The sequence below is a fragment of the Pseudorasbora parva genome, chromosome 4 (assembly GCF_024679245.1).
Source record: "Pseudorasbora parva isolate DD20220531a chromosome 4, ASM2467924v1, whole genome shotgun sequence".
Lineage (NCBI taxonomy): Eukaryota > Metazoa > Chordata > Actinopteri > Cypriniformes > Gobionidae > Pseudorasbora > Pseudorasbora parva.
The window spans coordinates 17,146,028-17,164,138 of record NC_090175.1 but is presented as its reverse complement, the minus strand read 5'-3'; positions in this window follow the sequence as shown (position 1 = coordinate 17,164,138).

Sequence of the window (18,111 nt, the reverse complement as noted above, 5' to 3'; positions counted from 1 at the left end):
TGACATCAACATCCACAAATACAATCCCTATTACAATGACAACATCTGAAATACCATTGACAATAACTCGGCAAGAAACTACAATTTTGCCAACGTCCTTATCTACAGTTCAAACATCTGCTTTGCCAACTTCTGCAAGCACAAGCAATGAAACCGCAACAACATCTGAAATGCCAGATACAACAACTGAACAAAGCAGTACACTTTTGTCAACTACATCCACATCAACAACTCAATCAACAACTATTTTGCCAACTTCTACAAGCACAAGCAATGACGCTGCAATCACATCTGATATGCCAGTTACAACAAATGAACAAAGCAGTACACTTTTGCCAACAACAACTTTATCAACGACACAATCAACAACTAATGTGGCACCACCTTCTACAAATACAATCCCTATTACAATGACAACATCTGGAATACCATCCACAACAACTCAACAAAGCAGTACACTTTTGGAAACAAAATCACCAGTTCACACAACAACTTTTTTGCCAACTTTTACAAGCACAAGCAATGAAGCTGCAACAACATCTGAAATGCCAGTTACAACTCAACAGCGAACTAAAATTTTGCCAACAACCTCATCTACAGTTCAAGCAACATCAGTTTTGCCAACTTCAAGAAGAACGAGCAATGAAGCTGCAACAACATCTGAAATGCAAGTTACAACAACTGAACAAAGCAGTACACTTTTGCCAACAACAACCACATCATCGACTCAATCAACGAGTGCTGTGACATCGACATCCACAAGTGCAATCTCTATTACAATGACAACATCTGAAATACCATTAACAATTAAACAACAAACTACAATTTTGCCAACAACCTCATCTACAGTTCAAGCAACATCTGTTTTGCCAACTTCTACAAGCACAAGCAATGAAGCTACAACAACATCTGAAATGCCAGTTACAACAATTAATCAAAGCAGTACACTTTTGCCAACAACAACCACATCAACATCTCAAACTTTCGCTGTTGTGGCAACATCTACAAACACAGTCCCTATTTCAGCAACATCTGGAATGCCATTTACATCAACTCAAAGTACTACACTTTTGCCAAAAATCTCTTATACTGTTCAATCAACAAGTGTTTTGGCATCAACATCCACAAGCACAATCGTTGATGCAGTGACAACGTCTGAATCACCATTAGCAACAACTCAAAACGGCACTACGTTTTTGCCAACAACATCAAATTCCCCTGCCTGGATGACCATGCAATCAACAATCATGAGTGAATCAGTGAATACAACAGAAAACTTCACCACAACTCAAGTGGCAACATCCAAAACCACCATAGGATCTCTTGACCCCCCCACAGATAATGAGGGATACCTTTATCTAAGATTCAAGTTGGTGCTGGATTTTCTACAAGATTATTATGACAGAAGATCATCTAAATATATATTACTGGAAAGAAACATAACAACAGAGGTAATTCATTGTTTTTTTTTTAATATTACATTTTAAAATAGAACATTTAAAAAAAAAATACACTGCTGATTAAAGTAACAGATGTCGTTAAATTCTCATAATGTGAATGTGCGCACACATTGTGTTTTACTGCTCATTACTTGTTGCAGATTAATCGAGGATTCGAACTCAAATACCCTTTAACCTTCCGGAGATCCATTATCATCCATTTTTGGTAAGAGAAGCAATTAATTTACTGCACTTGCACTCATACCATACATATTTAAATTAAAAGTAATTAATGAGGTAAACATTACATTACATGAATTTTGCAATGCTTTTTGTCAGGGTTCTGATCACCCCATTGAAATTAAAGCCCACCACCAGCCATGTTTGCCTAGTAGTGGGTAATTTTGTTCATATGGATGTCAAATTTACATTTGGCAAGTAATGTTATTGCCTACTTTGAAAGAAAATCTCTAAAAAACTCTAAAACCATGTTTTTAAAGTTGTTTATATGCCTACGTGGTGTTTTTAATATGCATTAAAACAAACCATGTGCAAATTCATAGGTCAGCCCCATCTGAGTATTTTCTCCTTAAAACTGCAGTTCTCTTCACTCTAAAAAATGCTGGGTTAAAAACAACCCAAGTTGGGTTGAAAATGCACTAACCCAACAATTGAGTTGTTTTAACCCAATGGTTGAGTTGTTTTAACCCAGTGGTTGGGTTAAATGTTGCTTAAGACAACCCAATTGCTGGGTAAGAACAACTCAACCATTGGGTTAAAACAATCCAATTGTTGGGTTAGTGCATTTTCAACCCAACATGGGTTGTTTTTAACCTAGCATTTTTAACCCAGTGTTCCGATGGAACTCCCTGGTAACTGGGAACACCTTTAGCATAGCGCCTCTAAAGAATGAATGAAATCTATCTATCTCTGATTGGTGCTGCGTCATGACGTAGTAGATGACGGCATAACCGGAAAATACAAAGCGACACTGATACACACACACACACACACACTAGTGTTTTGCTCTTCAGCTGAAGCACTCTGTGTCAAACTGTCTGTTTATTTGGTGTTGTTTTTCCTGTATATTAGTTGCAAATCACTATTTAGAGAAAAGAGATGGCTAGCGTGCAATTTAAGTGGTGTGTGCCTCCGTGACTGTGGTTCCTTACAGGCTCGAACACACACCAGCTGTGTGTACAATGACTGTGTGTGCAGCACACTAGGGCGGCTCTCAAGCAAGCCACCTGTAGCGAATGGGAAATGCTGCCGCTCAGGGTGTTGCGCCCACGGCTGACCATTTTCGATGAGGCCTGCCAAGTTTGCGAGCCCTGTGGGTCTGGACCCGCTGTTGCCGAGGCAGAGCAGTGTCACAGATTTTGGGGCTCGCAATTTGACCTCTCAGTGGGTCACGGGACTGCTGCGGCATCGTCCCCATCCTCATCTGAGGGTTCGGATGTTCTTCTTCCCACGGGGCAGAGAATCGGTGCTGTAGCTGTCTGGCTCTGAGGAGTCAGACGCTGTGAGCATTGAGGTGGGTGATGTGGAGCCTGAGCCATCACTTCACTCACCCGCTCAAGAGGAGCTGGTGGAGGTTCTGACCCGTGCTGTGGCCAAATTAAGAATTGGCTGGCCACAAGAGTCCAGCCGCTCAGTAAGCTGGACAAAAGGTTTTTCAAGCACAGGGCTCAAACTCCACGCCTGGATCTTCTGGATCTTTTTCTGTCTTGAGGAAAACAATATTTAGCCATGCTCTCTAATCCTCCAATGTTTGACTTTGGTAATGTGCTGGGGGCGGCTGAGTATGGGTATGAGACTATACAGCCGGTGGAGGAAGCTTTTGCAAGCTATCTTTCACCCGAGGCCGTCTACCAGTTCCTTGCACTGGCAGGTGCAAAAAGAGAGTGTTGCCTCACGCGCCCCTCCCGAGGGAGCTTGGCAAAGGAGGCAGCGCTTTCATGGTAAGCCATCGGAGCCTAAGGGCGATCTGAGGACCCCCCTTTGGGTGAAAAGGGCATTCACCAAGCGGTCCTAAGTGCGGCCGGACCGCTGAGAGCTGCCCCCTGAAGGAGCTGGCCCCTTCGGCCTAGCCCTCTCCCCTCACACCTTCACCAAGTGTATGGATACAGCACTGGCTCCACTGAGAATCCAGGGCATCCGTATACTAAACTACATCGACAACTGGCTCATTCTGGCCAAGACATGTGAGATGGCAGTTCGGCATGGAGATGTTGCTCTCACCCACATCAGGTGCTTGGGGCTGAGACTCAAAACAAAGAAGAGTGTATTGATGCCTTCCCAGAGGACTACGGTCCTGGGAGTCATATAGGACTCCGCAATGATGCGGACGCAAATGTCTCCAGCACGCGTGGAGTCCATACTACAGGCGATGGTCTCCAGAATGAAGCTAGGCTGAAGCTTAACTGTGTGAAGCAGTTTCATAGACTACTGGGCCTCATGTAGCTGCGTCCAATGTAATACGGTTTGGCCTGCTGCACATGAGACCCTTACAGTAGTGGCTGAAAGCCAAGGGGTTACGCGCAGATGGCTTTGTTCCCTTGTCATATGGTGGACACCTTGGTTCCTGTCCCAGGGGCCAGTGCTAGGAGCATCATGCTGCCGGACAACCGTTTCAACAGATGCCTCCCTCACTGGTTGGGCTGCGTTAATGGACGGCTGCTTTGCGAGAGGTCCGTGGGACACTAGGCATTCCACCTGGCACATCAACTGCCTGGAAATGCTGGCGGTCTTCAAGGCTCTGAGGAGCTTTTTTCCTGCATATTTTAATGTAATGTGTTTTTACATGGCGATTTAAAAATGTAGTCCATGTATATAGCAAATAACTTTCAAAACATTTTTGATTTATATTTAAAGCAGGTTTATTTTTTAATTGCAAGCAAAAATAATCACTGGTGAAAATTTTGAGTTACTCTACTGATTTCTTAAAGGGTTAGTTCACCCAAAAATTAAATTTGTCATTAATGACTCACCCTAATGTTGTTCCACACCCGTAAGACCTCCGTTCATCTTTGGAACACGGTTTAAGATATTTTATATTTAGTCAGAGAGCGTATCAAGTGTATGCACACTTTATTGTCCATGTCCAGAAAGGGAATAAAAACATAATCAAAGTAGTCCATATGTGACATCAGTTAGTTAATTAGAATCTCTTGAAGCATCGAAAATACATTTTGGTCCAAAAATAACAAAAACTCAGACTTTATTCAGCATTGTCTTCTCTTCGGCATTTGTTTTCAAACCTCAAATAAAGATTCAAACGGTCATGAATCAGCGCATTGATTCATGATTGGGATCACCAATGTCACGTGATTTCAGCAGTTTGGCAGTTGGACACGCGATCCAAATCATGAATCAATACGCTGATTCATGATTCATGACAACTAACCCTTTAAGTGTATTATTTTTACAGAGAAAACATTCATTGAAATTAAAGCAGAGAGTGCATCTTGAAAAGAAAGAGCACCACTTTGTGTGTGTGTGTGTGTGTCCTTGTTTATATTACATTGTGGGGACCAAATGTCCCCATAAGGATAGTAAAACCTGAGATCACCTACATTGGGATCACCTACACAGGCCAGCAGTCCCCACTTTTCAAAAGGCTTATAAATCATACAGGATGAGTTTTTTTGAGAAAGTAAAAGTGCAGAATGTTTCCTGTGATGGGTAGGTTTAGGGGCAGGGGCAGTGTAGGGGGATAGAAAATGCGGTTTGTACGGTATAAAAACCATTACGTCTATGGAGAGTCCCCACAAAGATAGTGAACCAGACATTGTGTGTGTGTATTAATGTTTACAAAAAGAAACTGTTTTTTGCAGACTGTAAAATTAACAAAATATGTCATTTGACTTTTCAGAAGGTAAACACTTTTTTCCCGACTCTCTTTTGAGTCTCTCACTCATTGTTGTGTATGTTACCTTGCAACAGAATAACATTAAGGATTAAAAAAAAGAGAACTTGTGCTTGTATTTTTGTTTATTAGAAGAACCTTTTTTTTTTTTTTAAACAAAAGAATACACACATACACTATTATTAATGATCATATTATTATTATGTTTTATCTTTAATTAATAGGCCTGGCTCTGTAGAGGTGTTAAGTCAGGTCATTTTTGAAAACAAGACACATCCTGCAAAAGAAGACATAGAGAAGACATTCGAAGAAGCCCTTAATAAATCTATTATCACCTTAAATGCCATCAGATCCAGCATTGGTGCCTGTGAGTATAATACTCTGTTCTTAAAACTTAGTAAGAATATTTACTGTTACAGTTATACTGTCATATCCAACCTTAAACATTCAGATATAATACACTTTACACATACCATAACTCATTAAGTTATTAAAGTTTTTTTGTTGTTGCAAAAATAACAAAATAAATTTTATGAAAACATTTTTACATAACATGAATATTTTCAAATATCATTCTGACTTTTTGTCAGATATACACAATTTTTGTTCTACAACTTTATTAAGACACCCAGTGTTATTCCTGTCTAATGTAATTGCTAAGATCTGCAACAAGGTGGGTGCTCAGCAAACTCAAATAGTCCATGGGAGATTGTGGAAAAAAATTATCTCTAGTCTAGACCACAAACATTACAATTTTTGGACCACTTGAGTTAGAATAACACAGTACTTTTTTAATAGTGCAATGACTTCTCAAAAGATTTAAGAAAAAAATAATTAATCATGGTCATAAAATAACTACGGTGACCCAGGAGTGCAGCCGTACTAAATTGAGCCACAACACAACGAAATCGGCACAACACAATTGAAACAAGGCACAACACAACAAAATCGCCACAACACTACGAAAACGAGCCACAAAACAACGGAAATGAACTACAACACATTGGAAACAAACCACAACACAACAGAAAGGCTCCTGACCACGGGGGGTGGGGGGGTGGGGGGGTGGGGGCTCTCGGAGTGCAATAAAGCTAGTTTTCCTTGCCATTGCTCTATGGATTGGCCATGCATATAATTTGTTTGAATTGAAATTACTTTTAACATTTAAAAATAGACATGCTAAAATTCCACAGCTTTGTTGTATTCTAAAAAAAACTGACTCAATGCATAACATTGGAAATTCAACATTTAAACAAAACAAAAAAGTCATTTTAATTAATAAAATCATACGTTTCAACCACTTGGTGGAATTGGCAGACGCTCACTTGGGCATCAAGTGCCGTGATTGCGAGTAAAACGTTCACGAGTATAAATATGCAGCTATAATGCATGTAGGTAAATTTGAATTTATATTTCATGTCGATATACAATGGTTACACACTTAATGGACAACTCCGGGGAATTTTAAGTTTATCTTGATCATTATACCTTAGTGAGTACAGTCTATAGAAAAGAAAAAAAACGTATTGGTCCTTGCAACATGGAGCTGTTACAGTTAATGCCCAGAGACCCCACTCAGCTAAAACGGCAGTTATGGGGGCATAGATGTAAAGGGTGTCTTTGTGCCTCTTAACAGACACAAAATGCAATTAAAATGTCTATCCAACATGAACAGGGCTCTTACATGCCAACAAGATGCGTTTAGCCACTTAGCCATTGTTTAAATTCACCTAAACAGTGTGTTAGACGGCTAGTTGTAGCTCGCGCTGAAGTCCTGTGGGAACTCAGTGGTAGCCGAAAAAAAAGGCAAATAGTCCAGTTGGGAAGAGCGTCATGTGTGTAAAGCATGATTATTTTATTACTGCACATCTTTCCTCAAGCCAATGAGCAGAGCCTCTTCATACACACAACCCTCTTCCCAACTGAACTATTTGCCTTTTTTCCGGCTACAACGGAGTTCCCACAGGACTTCAGCACGAGATACAGCTATCCGTCTAAAACAGGTGAATTTAAACAATGGCTAAGTGGCTAAACGCATCTCATTGTCATGTAAGGGACCTGTTCATGTTGGACAGACATTTTAATCGCATTTTGTGTCTGTTAAGAGGCACAAAGACACCCTTTACGGTTATGCCCCCATAACTGCCGTTTTAGCTGAGTGGGGGCTCTGGGCATTAACTGTAATAACTCTGTGTTGCAAGCACCAATCCGGTTCTTTTATGTTTCTATAGACTGTAATCACAAAGATATAATGATCAAGATAGACTTAAAAATTCACCAGAGTTATCCTTTGAAACTGATCGTAGTGTTTATATCTCCACCAGTTTATAACACTGGCCATTCTATAGAGCAATGTCAAGGAAAACTAACTTTATTGCTGTCACATGCCTGTCCTGTCTTTTTTGCACATGTGGGTTTTGTCATGTCTAGCATGTGCTCCTGTCATTGTCTGATCCCTCCCCCTTGTTATCTGATTAGTGTTGATTTCTCCCACCTGTTCCCTCTTTATTTCTTCCCCTTATAAGCTCCTTGTGTTTGTCAGTGTTCCCCCAGGGACTTCTGTTGGTATGTTTTAAGTTTTAGTTTATGTTCTATTATGTGTTTTGCCCCCTCGTGGGTGTTTGTTTTGTATTTATGTTTTATTTTGTTAATAAATTATCACTTCTTTTGCAAATGAGTCCTCGCACCATTTTCCCTTGTCTGTGACATGACAATTGCACTCCGATAACCCCCTCGTGGTCCGGAGCATTACAGTTGTGTTGTGCCTTGTTTCCGTTGTGTTATGGCGATTTTGTTTTGTTGTGGTTTAATTTAGTATGGCTGCACTACTGGCCCACCGTACATAGCCATTTAAAAAGAAACTAAATATGAAAAAATTAATTCTTTAATATAATCTATTTGTGTGCATGTACAAATAATAAATATGGTACTTGGAGATACCACAACTGAAAAGCCAACAACACCACCACAACTTGCCTCAACATCTGAAATGCCAGAAGCAACATCTGAACAAAGCAGTACAATTTTGCCAACAATGACAACATCATCGACTCAATCAGAAGCTGTTATGGCATCAGCATCTACAAGTACAATCCCTATTACAATGACAACATTTGAAATACCAATGACAACAACTCAACAAGGAACTATACTTTTGGAAACAAAATCAACAGTTCAAACAACTGTTTTTTCAACTTCCACAAGCACAAGCAATGAAGCTACAACAACATCTGAAATGCCAGTTACAACAGCTGAACAAAGCAGCACACTTTTGCCAACAACAACCACATCATCGACTCAAACAACCACTGTCTTGCCAACTTCTACAAGCACAAGCAATGAAGCTACAACAACATCTGCAATGCCAGTTACAACAACTGAACAAAGCAGTACAGTTTTGCCAACAACAACCACATTATTGACTCAATCAACAACTGCTGTGACATCAACAACTACAAGTACAATCCCTATTACAATGACAACATCTGAAATACCAATGACAAAAACTCAACAAGGAAATACAATTTTACCAACAACCTCATCTACAGCTCAAGCAACATCTGCTTTGCCAACTTATGCAAGCACAAGCAATGAAGCTGCAACAACGTCTGAAATGCCAGTTACAACAACTCAACAAGGAACTACAATTTTGCGAACAAACTCATCTACAGCTCAAGAAATATCTGTTTTGCCAACTTCTACAAGCACAACCAATGAAGCTGCAACAACGTCTGAAATGCCAGTTACAACAACTGAACAAAGCAGTACAATTTTGCCAACAATTACAACAACATCAACTCAATCAGAGACTGTTATGGCATCAGCATCTACAAGTACAATCCCTATTACAATGACAACATTTGAAATACCAATGACAACAACTCAACAAGGAACTACACTTTTGGAAACAAAATCAACAGTTCAAACAACTGTTTTTTCAACTTCCACAAGAACAAGCAATGAAGCTATAACAACGTCTGAAATGCCAGTTACAACAACTCAACAAAGTAGTACACTTTTGCCAACAACCACATCACTGACTCAATCAACCACTGCTTTGCCAACTTCTACAAGCAGAAGCAATGAAGCTTCAACAAATTCTGAACTGCCAGTTACAACAACTCAACAAGGAACTACAATTTTGGAAACAAAGTCAACAGTTCAAACAACATCTGTGTTGCCAACTTCTACAAGCAAAAGCAATGAAGCTACAACAACATCTGAAATGCCAGTTACAACAACTGAACAAAGCAGTACACTTTTGCCAACAACAACCACATTATTGACTCAATCAACGACTGCTGTGACATCAACAACTACAAATACAATCCCTATTACAATGACAACATCTGAAATACCAATGACAAAAACTCAACAAGGAAATACAATTTTACCAACAACCTCATCTACAGCTCAAGCAACATCTGCTTTGCCAACTTATGCAAGCACAAGCAATGAAGCTGCAACAACGTCTGAAATGACAGTTACAACAACTCAACAAGGAACTACAATTTTGCCAACAACAACCACATCACTGACTCAATCAACAACTGCTTTGCCAACTTCTACAAGCACAAGCAATGAAGCTACAACAACATCTGAAATGCCATTTACAACAACTGAACAAAGCAGTACACTTTTGCCAACAACAACCACATTATTGACTCAGTCAACGACTGCTGTGACATCAACAACTACAAGTACAATCCCTATTACAATGACAACATCTGAAATACCAATGACTTCAACTCAACAAGGAAATACAATTTTACCAACAACCTCATCTACAGCTCAAGCAACATCTGCTTTGCCAACTTATGCAAGCACAAGCAATGAAGCTGCAACAACATCTGAAATGCCAGTTAAAACAACTCAACAAGGAACTACAATTTTGCGAACAACCTCATCTACAGCTCAAGAAATATCTGTTTTGCCAACTTCTACAAGCACAACCAATGAAGCTGCAACAACGTCTGAAATGCCAGTTACAACAACTGAACAAAGCAGTACAATTTTGCCAACAATGACAACAACATCAACTCAATCAGAGACTGTTATGGCATCAGCATCTACAAGTACAATCCCTATTACAATGACAACATTTGAAATACCAATGACAACAACTCAACAAGGAACTACACTTTTGGAAACAAAATCAACAGTTCAAACAACTGTTTTTTCAACTTCCACAAGAACAAGCAATGAAGCTACAACAACGTCTGAAATGCCAGTTACAACAACTCAACAAAGTAGTAAACTTTTGTCAACAACCACATCACTGACTCAATCAACCACTGCTTTGCCAACTTCTACAAGCAGAAGCAATGAAGCTTCAACAAATTCTGAAATGCCAGTTACAACAACTCAACAAGGAACTACAATTTTGGAAACAAAGTCAACAGTTCAAACAACATCTGTGTTGCCAACTTCTACAAGCAAAAGCAATGAAGCTACAACAACATCTGAAATGCCAGTTACAACAACTGAACAAAGCAGTACACTTTTGCCAACAACAACCACATTATTGACTCAATCAACGACTGCTGTGACATCAACAACTACAAATACAATCCCTATGACAATGACAACATCTGAAATACCAATGACAAAAACAAAACAAGGAAATACAATTTTACCAACAACCTCATCTACAGCTCAAGCAACATCTGCTTTGCCAACTTATGCAAGCACAAGCAATGAAGCTACAACAACATCTGAAATGCCAGTTACAACAACTGAACAAAGCAGTACACTTTTGCCAACAACAACCATATCATCGACTCAAACAACCACTGTCTTGCAAATTTCTACAAGCACAAGCAATGAAGCTTCAACAACATCTGAAATGCCAGTTACATCAACTCAGCAAAGCAGTACACTTTTGCCAACAACCACATCACTGACTCAATCAACCACTGCTTTGCCAACTTCTACAAGCAAAAGCACTGATGCTGCAACAACATCTGAAATGCCAGTTATATCAACTCAGCAAAGCAGTACACTTTTGCCAACAACCACATCACTGACTCAATCAACCACTGCTTTGCCAAATTCTACAAGTAGAAGCAGTGATGCTGCAACAACATCTGAAATGCCAGTTATATCAACTCAGCAAAGCAGTACACTTTTGCCGACAACCACATCACTGACTCAATCAACCACTGTTTTGCCAACTTCTACAAGCACAAGCAATGAAGCTACAACAACATCTGCAATGCCAGTTACAACAACTGAACAAAGCAGTACAGTTTTGCCAACAACAACCACATTATTGACTCAATCAACAACTGCTGTGACATCAACAACTACAAGTACAATCCCTATTACAATGACAACATCTGAAATACCAATGACAAAAACTCAACAAGGAAATACAATTTTACCAACAACCTCATCTACAGCTCAAACAACATCTGCTTTGCCAACTTATGCAAGCACAAGCAATGAAGCTGCAACAACGTCTGAAATGCCAGTTACAACCACTCAACAAGGAACTACAATTTTGCGAACAACCTCATCTACAGCTCAAGAAATATCTGTTTTGCCAACTTCTACAAGCACAACCAATGAAGCTGCAACAACGTCTGAAATGCCAGTTACAACAACTGAACAAAGCAGTACAATTTTGCCAACAATGACAACAACATCAACTCAATCAGAGACTGTTATGGCATCAGCATCTACAAGTACAATCCCTATTACAATGACAACATTTGAAATACCAATGACAACAACTCAACAAGGAACTACACTTTTGGAAACAAAATCAACAGTTCAAACAACTGTTTTTTCAACTTCCACAAGAACAAGCAATGAAGCTACAACAACGTCTGAAATGCCAGTTACAACAACTCAACAAAGTAGTACACTTTTGCCAACAACCACATCACTGACTCAATCAACCACTGCTTTGCCAACTTCTACAAGCAGAAGCAATGAAGCTTCAACAAATTCTGAACTGCCAGTTACAACAACTCAACAAGGAACTACAATTTTGGAAACAAAGTCAACAGTTCAAACAACATCTGTGTTGCCAACTTCTACAAGCAAAAGCAATGAAGCTACAACAACATCTGAAATGCCAGTTACAACAACTGAACAAAGCAGTACACTTTTGCCAACAACAACCACATTATTGACTCAATCAACGACTGCTGTGACATCAACAACTACAAATACAATCCCTATTACAATGACAACATCTGAAATACCAATGACAAAAACTCAACAAGGAAATACAATTTTACCAACAACCTCATCTACAGCTCAAGCAACATCTGCTTTGCCAACTTATGCAAGCACAAGCAATGAAGCTGCAACAACGTCTGAAATGCCAGTTACAACAACTCAACAAGGAACTACAATTTTGCCAACAACAACCACATCACTGACTCAATCAACAACTGCTTTGCCAACTTCTACAAGCACAAGCAATGAAGCTACAACAACATCTGAAATGCCAGTTACAACAACTGAACAAAGCAGTACACTTTTGCCAACAACAACCACATTATTGACTCAGTCAACGACTGCTGTGACATCAACAACTACAAGTACAATCCCTATTACAATGACAACATCTGAAATACCAATAACTTTAACTCAACAAGGAAATACAATTTTACCAACAACCTCATCTACAGCTCAAGCAACATCTGCTTTGCCAACTTATGCAAGCACAAGCAATGAAGCTGCAACAACATCTGAAATGCCAGTTACAACAACTCAACAAGGAACTACAATTTTGCGAACAACCTCATCTACAGCTCAAGAAATATCTGTTTTGCCAACTTCTACAAGCACAACCAATGAAGCTGCAACAACGTCTGAAATGCCAGTTACAACAACTGAACAAAGCAGTACAATTTTGCCAACAATGACAACAACATCAACTCAATCAGAGACTGTTATGGCATCAGCATCTACAAGTACAATCCCTATTACAATGACAACATTTGAAATACCAATGACAACAACTCAACAAGGAACTACACTTTTGGAAACAAAATCAACAGTTCAAACAACTGTTTTTTCAACTTCCACAAGAACAAGCAATGAAGCTACAACAACGTCTGAAATGCCAGTTACAACAACTCAACAAAGTAGTAAACTTTTGTCAACAACCACATCACTGACTCAATCAACCACTGCTTTGCCAACTTCTACAAGCAGAAGCAATGAAGCTTCAACAAATTCTGAAATGCCAGTTACAACAACTCAACAAGGAACTACAATTTTGGAAACAAAGTCAACAGTTCAAACAACATCTGTGTTGCCAACTTCTACAAGCAAAAGCAATGAAGCTGCAACAACGTCTGAAATGCCAGTTACAACAACTGAACAAAGCAGTACACTTTTGCCAACAACAACCACATTATTGACTCAGTCAACGACTGCTGTGACATCAACAACTACAAGTACAATCCCTATTACAATGACAACATCTGAAATACCAATAACTTCAACTCAACAAGGAAATACAATTTTACCAACAACCTCATCTACAGCTCAAGCAACATCTGCTTTGCCAACTTATGCAAGCACAAGCAATGAAGCTGCAACAACATCTGAAATGCCAGTTACAACAACTCAACAAGGAACTACAATTTTGCGAACAACCTCATCTACAGCTCAAGAAATATCTGTTTTGCCAACTTCTACAAGCACAACCAATGAAGCTGCAACAATGTCTGAAATGCCAGTTACAACAACTGAACAAAGCAGTACAATTTTGCCAACAATGACAACAACATCAACTCAATCAGAGACTGTTATGGCATCAGCATCTACAAGTACAATCCCTATTACAATGACAACATTTGAAATACCAATGACAACAACTCAACAAGGAACTACACTTTTGGAAACAAAATCAACAGTTCAAACAACTGTTTTTTCAACTTCCACAAGAACAAGCAATGAAGCTACAACAACGTCTGAAATGCCAGTTACAACAACTCAACAAAGTAGTAAACTTTTGTCAAAAACCACATCACTGACTCAATCAACCACTGCTTTGCCAACTTCTACAAGCAGAAGCAATGAAGCTTCAACAAATTCTGAAATGCCAGTTACAACAACTCAACAAGGAACTACAATTTTGGAAACAAAGTCAACAGTTCAAACAACATCTGTGTTGCCAACTTCTACAAGCAAAAGCAATGAAGCTACAACAACATCTGAAATGCCAGTTACAACAACTGAACAAAGCAGTACACTTTTGCCAACAACAACCACATTATCGACTCAATCAACGACTGCTGTGACATCAACAACTACAAATACAATCCCTATTACAATGACAACATCTGAAATACCAATGACTTCAACTCAACAAGGAAATACAATTTTACCAACAACCTCATCTACAGCTCAAGCAACATCTGCTTTGCCAACTTATGCAAGCACAAGCAATGAAGCTGCAACAACGTCTGAAATGCCAGTTACAACAACTCAACAAGGAACTACAATTTTGCCAACAACAACCACATCACTGACTCAATCAACAACTGCTTTGCCAACTTCTACAAGCACAAGCAATGAAGCTACAACAACATCTGAAATGCCAGTTACAACAACTGAACAAAGCAGTACACTTTTGCCAACAACAACCACATTATTGACTCAGTCAACGACTGCTGTGACATCAACAACTACACGTACAATCCCTATTACAATGACAACATCTGAAATACCAATGACTTCAACTCAACAAGGAAATACAATTTTACCAACAACCTCATCTACAGCTCAAGCAACATCTGTTTTGCCAACTTCTATAAGCACAAGCAATGACGCTGCAACAACATCTGAAATGCCAATTACAACATCTGAACAAAGCAGTACACTTTTGTCAACAACCTCATCTACAGCTCAAGCAACATCTGCTTTGCCAACTTATGCAAGCACAAGCAATAAAGCTGCAACAAAATCTGAAATGCCAGTTACAACAACTGAACAAAGCAGTACACTTTTGCCAACAACAACCACATCAATGAATCAATCAACAACTCTTTTGCCAACTTCTACAAGCACAAGCAATGAAGCTTCAACAAATTCTGAAATGCCAGTTACAACAACTCAACAAGGAACTACAATTTTGTCAACAACAACCACATCACTGACTCAATCAACAACTGCTTTGCCAACTTCTACAAGCACAAGCAATGAAGCTTCAACAAAATCTGAAATGCCAGTTACAACAACTCAACAAGCAACTACAATTTTGCCAAAAACCTCATCTACAGTTCAAGCAACATCTGTTTTGCAAACTTCTATAAGCACAAGCAATGAAGCTGCAACAACATCTGAAATGCCAGTTACAACAACTGAACAAAGCAGTACACTTTTGCCAACAACAACCACATTATTGACTCAATCAACGACTGCTGTGACATCAACAACTACAAGTACAATCCCTATTACAATGACAACATCTGAAACACCAATGACCCCAACTCAACAAGGAAATACAATTTTACCAACAACCTCATCTACAGTTCAAGGAACATCTGTTTTGCCAACTTCTACAAGCAGAAGCACTGATCCTGCAACAACATCTGAAATGCCAGTAACAAAAACTGAACAAAGCAGTACACTTTTGCCAACAACCACCACATCATCGACTCAATCAACTACAATTTCCCCAACATACTCATCTACAGTTCAAACAACATCTGTTTTGCCAACTTCTGCAAGCACAAGCAATGAAGCTACAACAACTCAAATGCCAGTTACAACAACTGAGCAAAGCAGTACACTTTTACCAACAACAACCACATCATTGACTCAATCAACGACTGTTATTGCATCAACATCTACAAATACAATCCCTCTTACAATGACAACATCGGAAATTCCACCCACAACAACTCAGCAAGGAACTACACTTTTGTCAACATTCTCATCTACAGCTCAAACAGCATCCGTTTTGTCAACTTCTCCAAGCACAACCAATGAAGCTGCAATAACATCTAAAACGTTAGTTACAACAACTAAACAAAGCAGTGCACTTTTGCCAACAACAACCAAAACAACAAATCAATACACAACTTTTGTCACATCAACTTCAACAAATACAATCCCTATTGCAATGAAAACATCTGAATTGCCAGATACAACATCTGAACAAATCAGTACACTTTTGCCAACAATCTCTTCTACATTTCAAACATCTATTTTGCCAACTTCTACAAGCACAAGCCATGATGCTACAACAACATCTAAAATGTCAGAAAAAACAACTGAACAAAGCAATACACTTTTGCCAACAACAACCACATCAACATCTCAAACTATGGCTGTTGTTGCAACAACATCTACAAACACAGTCCCTATTTCAGCTACAACTCAAATCCCATTTACAACAACTCAAAGTACTACACTTTTGCCAACAAACTCATATAAGGTTCAATCAACAAGTGTTTTGCCATCATCTTTCACAAGCACTATCCATGATGCTGTGACAACATCTGAAATGCCAATCACAACAACTGAAAAAAGCAGTACACGTTTACCAACAGCAACCACATCAATGACTCAAACAACTCGAACAACGACTGTTGTGGCATCAAGCACTACACTTTTGCCAACAACCTTATCGACGGTTCAATCAACAAGTGTTTTGCCATCAACATCTACAAGCACAATCCTTCATGCAGTGACAACCTCTGAATCGCCATTAGCAACAACTCAAAAAGGCACTACGTTTTTGCCAACACCATCAGTGAATACAACAGAAAAATACACCACAACTCAAGTGGCAACATCCAAAACCACCCTAGGATCTCTTGAACCCCCCACAGATAATGAGGGATACCTTTATCTAAGATTCAAGTTGGTGCTGGATTTTCTACAAGATTATTATGACAGAAAATCATCTAAATATACATTACTGGAAAGAAACATAACAACAGAGGTAATTCATTGTTTGTTTGTTTTTTTAACATTACATTTGAAAACAGAACATTTAAAAAAAATTAAACACACTTTTGATTAAAGTAACAGATGTCGCTAAATTCTCATAATGTGAATGTGTGAATGTGCGTGCACACATTGTGTTTTACTGCTCATTACTTGTTGCAGCTTAATCGCGGATTCAACCTCAAATACCCTTTAACCTTCCGGAGATCCATTATCATCCATTTTTGGTAAGAGAAGCAATTCATTTACTGCACTTGCATTCATACCATACATATTGAATTTAAAAGTAATTAATGAGGTAAACATTACATTGCATGAACATTGCAATACTTCACGTTGGGGTCCTGATGACCCTGTTTAAATTAAAAGCCCACCACCAGCCATGTTTGCCTAGTAGTAGGTCATTTTGTTCATCTGTATGTCAGTTACAATTTGCAAGTCATTTTATTGCTTAGTTAGAAAGAAAGTCTCTGAAAACTCTAAAATCATATATTTAAAGTTTTTAATATGCTTTAAAACAAACCATGTGCAAATTCATAAGTCAACCCCATTGCTGAGTATGTTCTTCTTTAAACTGCAGTGAATTGCGGTTTGAAATTGCAGGTGTTCCTTATATCGCAAACTACCTTTTAACCAATCACATAAATGTATGGGGAGTCTTTAGCATATCATTAACTATGACCGCTCTGAAGTAGCGGCGTCTCAAGAGAAGCCAGGTTATACCATTTCTGGTTCATATACAGGTGCTGGTCAGATAATTAGAATATCATCAAAAAGTTCTATTGAACGTTTAATTCAAAAAGGGAAACTTTTGTTTTATACTATGAATTTATTACACACAGACTGATATATTTCAAATGTTTAATTATATTCAGTTTGATG